The following is a 12,021-nucleotide window of genomic DNA, read 5'->3' as shown; positions in this document are numbered from 1 at the left end:
GTCCCGGCAGACGGAGTTCAGCCGTGGCCGGCCGGCAGTTCTCCTGAACTGCTGTGAGTAGTATTCAGCAGCCGGGGATTTAAAATCCCCACCTGCTGAATGAGCTGCCTCTGATTGGTCACAGCCTCACCAATCAGAGGCAGCTCTCACTCACCCATTCATGAATTCATGAATGGGTAAGTGAGTGCTGCCTCTGATTGGCTCAGCGCAGAGACCAATCAGGGGCAGCTCTCAGCTGTCATTCAGGAGTTCAGGAGAACTGCTGGCCGGCCGCGGCTGAACTCCGTCTGCGGGACAAGGTGAGTATATATTTTTTTTTTACTTTTTACACAGTTTTGAATGATTTTCAGGGAAGGGCTTATATTTTTAAGCCCTTCCCGAAAATTCATCCCGCGCTCTCCGGCAGCCCATTGCTTTCAATGGAGCCGGCTGTATTGCCGGCTCCATTGAATTCAATGGGCAAACATCATTCTTCTCTGCCATAGCTGTTACAGCTGTGGCAGAGGAGAATGATTTGTCTACTATGTGTTCTCAATGGGGTCGGCGCTGCTGCTGCCGGCCCCATTGAGCGCATATAGAGAAGAACAGGAATCGCAGATCGCAGATAGGTGCTATCTGCGATTTCTCTTCTATAATTAATCGGACGAGCGCATAAAAAGCGCTCATGTGTCCGATACCATTGCAAAGCAATGGTTCTATAAAATCGCTGGACGCATGCGCAAATTGCGCGAAAAAACGCCCGTCTGACCGAGGCCTCAATATCAATATTGTCATGTCTGTGATGCAGTCATGGCTACTAAAATGCTTTTCTACAGATAGGTATGCCCTTTTTTCCTTTTTTTCTATGACATTCTAAGTTTCTGCTCTTTAATTCTTAGATGAAGAAGGAATATAGTTGAAAAGAAATTCTTCCCCTCAGATGAGGAAAATTAGCTTCTAGCTCGTCCTTTTTTTTTTGCCTTCCTCTGGTCAACATAGCAGGAAAATAGGCTGAACTGGATGGATGTTTGATGTTTTTCAGCTTTAAGTAAATTAAGTTACCTCCACTGTCTATAAATTTAACACAAGGCTTGCTATTATGTGGTGTTAGCAATGATAAATTGTCTTGCATGGAAATGTATCTGTATAATATCATAGCATTAGGAAAGATTTTTATACCCATGATACAATTAGACCATTACTAGAGAAGTAAATTAGGTGATGTAAGCCTCACACAGTTAATTCCTTTTCCTTAGCCTTAAATATTCAGACTGAAAATGGTTTACGAAGTTAGGACAGGTTTTTATATTAATGTCTATCACAAGGTAATATATTTTACTGCATCATTTATATTTAAATTAGAAGGCTTCATTTTCATGTCAGAATTAATTCCTAGCATATTAGTCATTTTATAAGGAAAAAAGTGCAGATTAATTGACTCTTGTGATAATGTAACAGACTTGCTTTATGTCACATCCTCATGAAAGAGCCATAATGTTATTTCCTGTGTCTGTTAAAAAACAATATTAAATTTCCCCTTGAAACAACACAGATTGTTTTTAATATAAATAAATTGCTTAAAAATTGCTCCAGAAAACATAAATCAAAGTGATTATGGGTACTGAGCTGCCTGCTAAACTCATCATACAAACCTAAAGCCTTTTCTTTTAATTGTTTTAAACTTTCAGGAATTTCAAGAATATTTAAAGTGCACCTGCACTTTCAGGTAACTTTTCAGAATAAGCTTCCATGTGTGTACATACATTATAACACTATTTCTGTCCATTATATGAATTGTATCCTGAAATTTTCACCAGTTTTCCCCTCTGCAGGCTGTAGCTCTAATTTTCAGTTAGCTGTAGCACATCTGCAGGTCTCTCTTCTTCTCCCCTCTCCTCTCCATAGATGCCTAAGAACATGAGTTATCACCCTGCTCTAATTCCTGTGTTAGCATAGATGGACTTCACTTAGCAACAGAAATGGACAGCAAATTAAAAGGAAGTGAAACCCCTACTGGTCAGCACTTCAGAGGTATTTCTTGGAACAAAAATTTATCTTAGGTAAATAAGGTAATTTTGCACTTTACCTAGTTATTATATTGGCTATCATATTAACAAACGTTGTCTCAAAGTGCAGTGACCATTTAAAGATTTTTTATTTCTTACATTCTCATTGAAAAATAACTGAAATGTTAACGCTCCTAAAGGAAATGTGTCATCAGAAAATGACCTGTTGTTTAAAACATGTTTTTAAAGCATTTTGCAGACTTTTAAAAACATTAAATGTCACCATCAATATTTAAAAAAAAAGAAAAAGCTTAAAATCCTGCTATTTTTACACTGACCACTAAGCGTAAGTCCTCTTTTGCATGGGCTATGTGTTTTCATGCTGGCCGCATCACGTCCGAAAAAGATGTGAAAAGGAAAAAGCCGTGATCGAGTCCGGCCAAAATTTGTGTTTTATCGCCTATTCACATGAGCGGTATATCAGGGAAAATATACGCCTAAGCCCAGAAATCCCTCGGTCAACATTACTCCTTGGGATGACCTCTAATGGCTCAGTAGAGACAGCTATAAGCTTTTCGCAGCATTGGACGCTGCTAAACTTCCTCCCCCTCCCTTTTTTAGCAGCTCCTATGGGAGCGGCCAGGGTATATCAGCCGAAAGATAGGGCAAGACCTATCTTTTCCTGTTGCGTATAAAATTGCCCATTGTATTCGGTCTGCTATGTCCTATCTTTTACGTGACTGAAAATTGGTCATCTGAATGAATGCATTGGAAACCAATACTTCAGATAGTCGCAATTTTTTGTCGCGACTAAATTAGCTGCGTAAAAATGCCTATGTGAATAAGGTCTAATACTGATCTATATGAATAATTTTTAGTATTTATCTTCTTAACAGCACAGGGAAGATTACAATGAAATATAACACCTGTATGTAGATAACAGATGATCCACGATTTATTATAGAACGCAATAAACATTTCCTGTATATTCTGCCTATGGCCCATGAGTTCTGTTTTACAGCAAATTTCTTAATACTGTTTACTGCAACTCAGACAAAATGATCTCCCTATAGTCAAGTACTGACTATAGAATAAGGATATGTTCACATGGGGCTGATTTGCTGCAGAATGTCTGTATCAAAACCTGCACCATTTTGACACGGTTTTTAACATGGACTTTGGTGCGGAATTTACCTGTTCATTGAGAAGAGATAGATTCCGAGGTGTAAACGGCAATAAAATTGACATGCTGTGGATTTTAATTCCGCACCGCATGTTGATTTCCGCGCAAGTTTTGTGCAGATTTTTTCTTCAGCATGTGGACGATATTTTGAAAATATTGTCCACTTTGCTGTTAATGTAAATGCTGCGGATTGTTGGTGCGGGGGGGGGGGGGGGGGGGGTTTGCTTGGAAAATTTTTGACAAATCTGCCCATGTGAACATGACCTAAAAATTCTATAATCTGAAAATAAAAACAGATTATAAAAATCGAATGTTTCACTATCTGGTTTTAATTAGTAAATTAAGCTGTAAAGGCGATATATTCCCTTTAAAGGGTGTATGAACTTTCCCATTTGTTTCCAGTGACTCCGTACAATCAGAATCGTGTGCCGAAAATCCCAAATCTTGTATCTTTCTTTATTTCTCCCTTGTTTTATTTTGACATCTTTTTCTGTAAATTTCTGTATATAAATAAATGTTTAGCACTGATAGACTTTTTTAGAATAAATCTGCAATTTATTAGTCAAATCTTGTCCATTTTAAAACGAACCATAACTCCGAAGATTGCGTTAGTAGTTCCTAAATTGGGTTCCAGCTTACCTGGGAAACAAAAAGCTGGTGGTGGCAGCAAGTGTGTGTGAGGGTTTTGTAGAGTGCTGGAGTTGTTAGACCAGATCAGGGGGTGATTTATGCTTTTGTTCTGCATGTGTGCAGAAGTCTTGGAAAGCTGGGTACAAATATGCCTCTGTTCTAATGACTCTGTGCATGCAATCCTGCTAGAGTAATCGATCGAGGCTCTGCTGTGACAAATTGTCCTAGGAGAGGGTGACACCACTCGGATTAGTCGATCCATGACAAATTGGTGATAGAGGTGGGATCGATCAAATGAAGGATGCTGTCAGTGGTGCCTCTGACCATGGACACATGCTCCAGCAAACATGGCTATGGGTGTTACATGTCCTTAACAGTACACTGGGTCAATGTTCTGCAGGTGGGACATGAAGCTGAAAGTGGTGGTCCATGTTTCTTGGTATCCCCAAGAGTTGTGGGACATTCATCCTTGTCTGTCCTCACTTTAGCCCCTCCTCCTTTTTTTTATCAACCTCTTCATGCCACATTTCATCACCCTCCATATCATTAAAGATATCTGTATGTGACGATCCAACTTCCATACAGCGGTGTACATGGTAAATGCCAAAATGCTGATCTAGAACTGATATTTCTAGGCAAGTGCACCCATGCAGCCGAAGAGCTGTTGACATGTGGCTGACCTCACATCTGAATCCAGGCATGGTCGTGTATGACAATGGGGCCAACCTGCTGGCAGCCATTCACCTCGGCACTCTTAAATACATACATACCTTGCCAGGCCCATGTGATGAACTTGGTAGTGCAGCACTTCCTAAACAATTACCTGGGTGCTGGACAAGGCCAGGAAACTGTTCTCACAGTTTTGACGTTCACACCCAGCTGCTTCTTGTCTGGCAAAGGGGAAGCAGCAGTTTGGGCTGCTACCCAACTGCCTCATCTGTGACGTGCCTACATGGTGGAATTCCATGTTGCATATGTAGTAGAGGCTAAGTCAGCAGAAGAGAGCAATCACAGAGTATTGCATGAAACAGATGGTTCATGCCATTAGCAGATGCTATATGGAGGTTGGTCACTTAACACCTGTGGAGTGGATGCAGATCAAAGACGTGTATCCCATTTTAGCCTGCTTTAAGGACGCAACCAAAATGGTCAGCCATGATGATTCAGAGCCTCAAGGTCAATGATGTGTTGTTGTCACAGGAGGAGAAGGAGGAATGAATACCAAACTCCCAACTATCTAGCCAGTCTGTTCTTACTGAACACTGCAGGGAGGGTGTCTTTTGGGTAAGAAAGGAGCAAATCTTCTCCAACACTTTTCTGGTAGTAGTACAGAGGAAGAAGAAAAGGAGGAAGAGGGTAGGAAGATAATGTAGGTCCAGACGCAGGATAGGGGTCTGCACAACGTTTCTTCCATTCATCACTGACCCTAGCTCTTCTATGTGGATGGCCCACATCAAAACATCAGATCATTACTGGGTGGCCACTGTCCTTGATACCTGCTACAAGTCTAAAAAGACAAATCTCATTCTGGCAATGGAGAAGGACTTTAAAATGCAGCACTATCCCATGTCCGAGGGGATGCATCCACAATAGATTGCAGCTCTGCATCTCATAGTGGACGAGCAGGAAGCACCAGCAGCACCACATCCAGTGGCAGGGAAAGTCCAACAAAGGTGTGGACAGAGTTTTTTAGCCAGTTGCAGCCTGTAGCAAAAGCACAAGGTAGAACTGACAGTCACAGGCAGCACTTATCCAAAATGGTCCAAAAGTATGTCAGCTCCCATGTGGATGTACTCAGACATGGTGTTGGCCCCTTAGACTTTTAGGTGTCCAAGCTGGACAAGTGACCCGATCTTGCACATGCTTTATAGGTGCTTGCATCCCCTGCTGCCAGTGTGCTATCAGAAAGGGTGTTCAACGCACCTGGGGGTGTGAAAACTTACAGATGCATCCACCTGTCCACAGACAATATGGATCACTTGACATTTATAAGCATGAACCAGGCATGAATTTCACCTGAATTCTGCACCCCCATGGCAGATTCCACTGATTAATTAGCATGCTGGCAATTCTTACATACAACTGAGCATAGATGTATATCAAAGACCACATTGGGCCCTCAAGGTGCTGTTGTTGTTGGTGGTAATACTGCTCTCCTCCTGTGTCCGTTATGTTTCCTTCTCCTACTTCCCTCAAATGAAAAATATGTTAATTTGGAAATACGGAGCTGCAGCTCTCATGTTTCCATGATAAGCATACCCTGCCCTAAAGATTCTGTTGATGCTGCTGATGATAGTGTTGCTGCTCTCCACCTGTTTCTGACATGTTTCCTCTTCCTCTTTCTCGCAAAATGAAAATTTTCTAAAACACAAGAAACAGCTGTAGCTCTGCAGCTTTTCCTTGGAGTAGTCCTGTGCTTGACTGTTCTGTTCACCTGGTGGAATTTCTCCTTTGCAAATTTTATAACATTGCTTTCATAGCAAGCAGCACACCTGCTGTGTTGTGTAGCAACATTTTTGGTAGCTCTACAGCTATTCCTAGGAGCAGGCTTGTGCTTGATTGTCGTCTTCGCCTGGCAGAATATTTCTTGGTAAAATTTATGACATTGCTTTTAAAATAAGTAGCACACCTGGTGTGCTGTATAGCAAAGGTTTTTGTAGCTCTACATATGTTCTTTGTAGTAAGTCCCTGCTTGAGTGTTGTGTTCACCTGGCAGAATTTCTCCTTGCAAAATTTATGACATTGCTTTTAAAACAAGCATTAGAGATGAGCGAGCACCAAAATGCTCGGGTGCTCGTTACTCGAGATGAACTTTTCGCGATGCTCGAGGGTTCGTTTCGAGTAACAAACCCCATTGAAGTCAATGGGCGACCCGAGCATTTTTGTATATCGCCGATGCTCGCTAAGGTTTCCATTTGTGAAAATCTGGGCAATTCAAGAAAGTGATGGGAATGACACAGCAACGGATAGGGCAGGCGAGGGGCTACATGTTGGGCTGCATCTCAAGTTCACAGGTCCCACTAATAAGCCACAATAGCGGCAAGAGTGGGCCTCCCCCCAACAACTTTTACTTCTGAAAAGCCCTCATTAGCAATGGATACCTTAGCTAAGCACCACACTACCTCCAACAAAGCACAATCACTGCCTGCATGACACTCCGCTGCCACTTCTCCTGGGTTACATGCTGCCCAACCCCCCCCCCCCCCCGCGCACGACCCAGTGTCCACAGCGCACACCAAACTGTCCCTGCGCAGACTTCAGCTGCCCTCATGCCACGCCACCCTCATGTCTATTTATAATTGCGTCTGCCAGAGGAAAAGCAGGCACACACTGCAGAGGTTTGGCATGGCTAGGCAGTGACCCTCTTTAAAAGGGGCGGGGCGATAGTCCACAATGCTGTACAGAAGCAATGAGAAATCCAATCCTGTGCCACCTCCATCTGGAGCTGGACACATGGGCATAGCAATGGGGAACCTATGTGCCACACACTATTCATTCTGTCAAGGTGTCTGCATGCCCCAGTCAGACCGCGGTTTTTTATAAATAGTCACAGGCAGGTACAATTCCGCAATGGGAATTCCGTGTGCACCCACAGCACGGGTGGCTCCCTGGAACTCACCGGCTGTACATAAATGTATCCCATTGCAGTGCCCTGGACAGCAGAGCTAACGTCAGATGAAATGCAGGTGGGCTTCGGCCCACACTGCATGCCCCAGTCAGACTGGGGTTCTTTAGAAGTGGACACAGATGCATTTACAACTCCCTGTGGACCCACAGCATGGGTGGGTGCCAGGAAGCCACCGGCGGAACATAAATATATCCCATTGCATTGCCCATCACAGCTGAGGTAATAATGTCATGTTTAATGCAGGTGGGCTTCGGCCCACACTGCATGCCCCAGTCAGACTGGGGTTCTTTAGAAGTGGACACAGATGCATTTACAACTCCCTGTGGACCCACAGCATGGGTGGGTGCCAGGAAGCCACCGGCGGTACATAAAAATATCCCATTGCATTGCCCATCACAGCTGAGGTAGTATTGTCATGTTTAATGCAGGTGGGCTTCGGCCCACACTGCATGCCCCAGTCAGACTGGGGTTCTTTAGAAGTGGACACAGATGCATTTACAACTCCCTGTGGACCCACAGCATGGGTGGCTCCCTGGAACCCACCGGCGGTACATAAAAATATCCCATTGCATTGCCCATCACAGCTGAGGTAGTATTGTCATGTTTAATGCAGGTGGGCTTTGGCCCACACTGCATGCCCCAGTCAGACTGGGGTTTTTTAGAAGTGGACACAGATGCATTTACAACTCCCTGTGGACCCACAGCATGGGTGGGTGCCAGGAAGCCACCGGCGGAACATAAATATATCCCATTGCATTGCCCATCACAGCTGATGTTACGTCAGCTGTAATGCAGGTGGGCAAAAAATTTATTGGATTACACTGTAGGCGAGGGCCCACAAAAATTGGTGTACCAACAGTACTAATGTACCTGAGAAAAATTGCCCATGCCCAACCGAGAGGGCAGGTGAAACCCATTAATCGCTTTGGTTTATGTGGCTTAATTGGTAACTAGGCCTGGAGGCAGCCCAGTTAAAATAAAAATTGGTTCAGGTGCAAGTTTCAACGCTTTAATGAGCATTGAAACGTATAAAAATTGTTTAGAAAAATTATATGACTGAACCTTGTGGGCCTAAGAAAAATTGCCCGTTCGGTGTGATTACGTCAGGTTTCAGGAGGAGAAGCAGGAGGAGGAGGATGAATATTATACACAGATTGATGAAGCAAAAAGGTCCCCGTTTTGGATGGTGATAGAGAACGATGCTTCCATCCGCGGGTGCAGCCTACGTATTGTTTAGGTATCGCTGCTGTCCGCTGGTGGAGAAGAGAAGTCTGGGGAAATCCAGGCTTTGTTCATCTTGATGAGTGTAAGCCTGTCGGCACTGTCGGTTGACAGGTGGGTACACTTTTCCGTGATGATTCCCCCAGCCACACTAAACACACTCTCTGACAAGATGCTAGCCGCAGGACAAGCAAGCACCTCCAGGGCATACAGCGCGAGTTCAGGCCACGTGTCCAGCTTCAACACCCAGTAGTTGTAGGGGGCAGAGGCGTCACCGAGGACGGTCGTGCGATCAGCCCTCACCATCCTTTTACAGTGCTCCCGTCAACTCAGCCTTGACTGGGGACCGGTGACACAGTCTTGCTGGGGAGCCATAAAGCTGTCAAAGGCCTTAGAGAGTGTTCCCCTGCCTGTGCTGTACATGCTGCCTGATCTCTGCGCCTCCCCTGCTACCTGGGCCGCGGAAATGCGCCTTCGGCCACTAGCGCTGTCGGATGGGAAGTTTACCATCAGTTTGTTCACCAGCGCCATGTGGTATAGCATCATTCTCGAACCCCTTTCCTCTTCGGGAATGAGAGTGGAAAGGCTCTCCTTATACCGTGGGTCGAGCAGTGTGTACACCCAGTAATCCGTATTGGCCAGAATGCGTGTAACGTGAGGGTCATGAGAAAGGCATCCTAACATGAAGTCAGCCATGTGTGCCGGGGTACCTGTACGCAACACATGGCTGTCCTCACTAGGAAGATCACATTCAGGATCCTCCTCCTCCTCCTCCTCTGGCCATACACGCTGAAAGGATGACAGGCAAGCTGCATCTGTACCCTCAGCAGTGGGCCAAGCTGTATCTTCCCCCTCCTCCTCATGCTCCTCCCCCTGCTCCTCCTCCTCCTCCTCTGGCCATACACGCTGAAAGGATGACAGGCAAGCAGCATCCGTCCCCTCAGCAGTGGGCCAAGCTGTCTCTTCCCCCTCCTCCTCATGCTCCTCCCCCTCCTCCTCAACGCGCTGAGATATAGACATGAGGTTGCTCTGACTATCCAGCGACATACTGTCTTCCCCCGCCTCCGTTTCTGATTCCAAAGCGTCTGCCTTTATGCTTTGCAGGGAACTTCTCAAGAGGCATAGCAGAGGAATGGTGACGTTAATGATTGCAGCATCCCCGCTCACCATCTGGGTAGACTCCTCAAAGTTTCCAAGGACCTGGCAGATGGCTGCCAACCAGGCCCACTCTTCTGTAAATAATTGAGGAGGCTGACTCCCACTGCGCCGCCCATGTTGGAGTTGGTATTCCACTATAGCTCTACGCTGCTCATAGAGTCTGGCCAACATGTGGAGCGTAGAGTTCCACTGTGTGGGCATGTCGCACAGCAGTCGGTGCATTGGCAGATTAAACCGATGTTGCAGTGTCCGCAGGGTGGCAGCGTGCGTGTGGGATTTGCGGAAATGTGCGCAGAGCTGGCGCACCTTTCCGAGCAGGTATGACAAGCATGGGTAGCTTTTCAGAAAGCGCTGAACCACCAAATTAAAGACATGGGCCAGGCATGGCACGTGCGTGAGGCTGCTGAGCTGCAGAGCCGCCACCAGGTTACGGCCGTTGTCACACACGACCATGCCCGGTTGGAGGCTCAGCGGCGCAAGCCAGCGGTCGGTCTGCTCTGTCAGACCCTGCAGCAGTTCGTGGGCCATGTGGCTCTTCTCTCCTAAGCTGAGTAGTTTCAGCACGGCCTGCTGACGCTTGCCCACCGCTGTGCTGCCACGCCGCGTGACACCGACTGCTGGTGGCGTGCTGCTACTGCTGACACATCTTGATTGCGAGACAGAGGTTGCGTAGGAGGAGGAGGAGGGTGGTTTAGTGGAGGAAGCATACACCCCCGCAGATACCACCACCGAGCTGGGGCCCGCAATTCGGGGGGTGGGTAGGACGTGAGCGGTCCCATGCTCTGACTCTGTCCCAGCCTCCACTAAATTCACCCAATGTGCCGTCAGGGAGATATAGTGGCCCTGCCCGCCTGTGCTTGTCCATGTGTCTGTTGTTAAGTGGACCTTGGCAGTAACCGCGTTGGTGAGGGCGCGTACAATGTTGCGGGAGACGTGGTCGTGCAGGCCTGGGACGGCACATCGGGAAAAGTAGTGGCGACTGGGAACCGAGTAGCGCGGGGCCGCCGCCGCCATCATGCTTTTGAAAGCCTCCGTTTCCACAAGCCTATACGGCAGCATCTCTAGGCTGATCAATTTTGCAATGTGCACGTTTAACGCTTGAGCGTGCGGGTGCGTGGCGTTGTACTTGCGCTTGCGCTCAAACAGTGGCGCTAGCGACGTCTGGACGTCCAGACATTGCTGGATGGGGCCGAGGACAGCGGAGGTGATGGTGTGGGTGCAGGCCAGGAGACGGTACTGCCTGTGTCCTCAGAGGGGGGTTGGATCTCAGTGGCAGGTTGGAGCACAGGGGGAGAGGCAGTGGTGCAAACCGGAGGCGGTGAACGGGCATCGTCCCACCTTGTGGGGTGCTTGGCCATCATATGCCTGCGCATGCTGGTGGTGGTGCCTCCCCAGCTGATCTTGGCGCGACAAAGGTTGCACACCAGTGTTCTTCGGTCGTCAGGCGTCTCTGTGAAAAACTGCCACACCGTAGAGCACCTTGACCTCTGCAGGGTGGCATGGCGCGAGGGGGCGCTTTGGGAACCAGTTGGTGGATTATTCGGTCTGGCCCTGCCTCTACCCCTGGCCACCGCACTGGCTCGGCCTGTGCCCACACCCTGACTTGGGCCTCCGCGTCCTCGCCCGCGTCCACGTCCTATAGGCCTACCCCTACCCCTCAGCATGGTGTATTAGCAGTAGTGCAGAAACAGAACGCTGTAATTAAATGTGCCGCTTATTGGCCTGTGGTTGGAGGCTGACTTCGTTTACGGAACGCCAGGAAATAATTTGGCGCAAGCCTGCTGTAACACTTAGCTGGCTGCGTATGATTTTGTAGAACTACTACACCCAGCACACACGGACCCAGAACACTGAGCACAGTGACAGGCAGGCCAAATAGATTTTTTGCCCAATATTTTTTAGAAAAGGCCCACTGCGTATATTCAATCAATAATATATGTCTTCTGGCCCTGCCTCCACAATTCTGTCCCTGGAGTGTGTCACAGAACTGCAGAGTGTTGCACTGTTATTAACTGCAAGAGAGCGGTGATTTCAGAGCCAGGAAATAATTTGGCGCAAGCCTGCTGTAACACTTAGCTGGCTGCGTATGATTTTGTAGAACTACTACACCCAGCACACACGGACCCAGAACACTGAGCACAGTGACAGGCAGGCCAAATAGATTTTTTGCCCAATATTTTTTAGAAAAGGCCCATTGCGTATATTCAATCAATAAT

Source organism: Eleutherodactylus coqui, chromosome 1 (assembly GCF_035609145.1).
Source record: "Eleutherodactylus coqui strain aEleCoq1 chromosome 1, aEleCoq1.hap1, whole genome shotgun sequence".
NCBI lineage: Eukaryota > Metazoa > Chordata > Amphibia > Anura > Eleutherodactylidae > Eleutherodactylus > Eleutherodactylus coqui.
The sequence above is the reverse complement of the archived record's forward strand: the minus strand, read 5'-3'. Positions refer to the sequence as shown.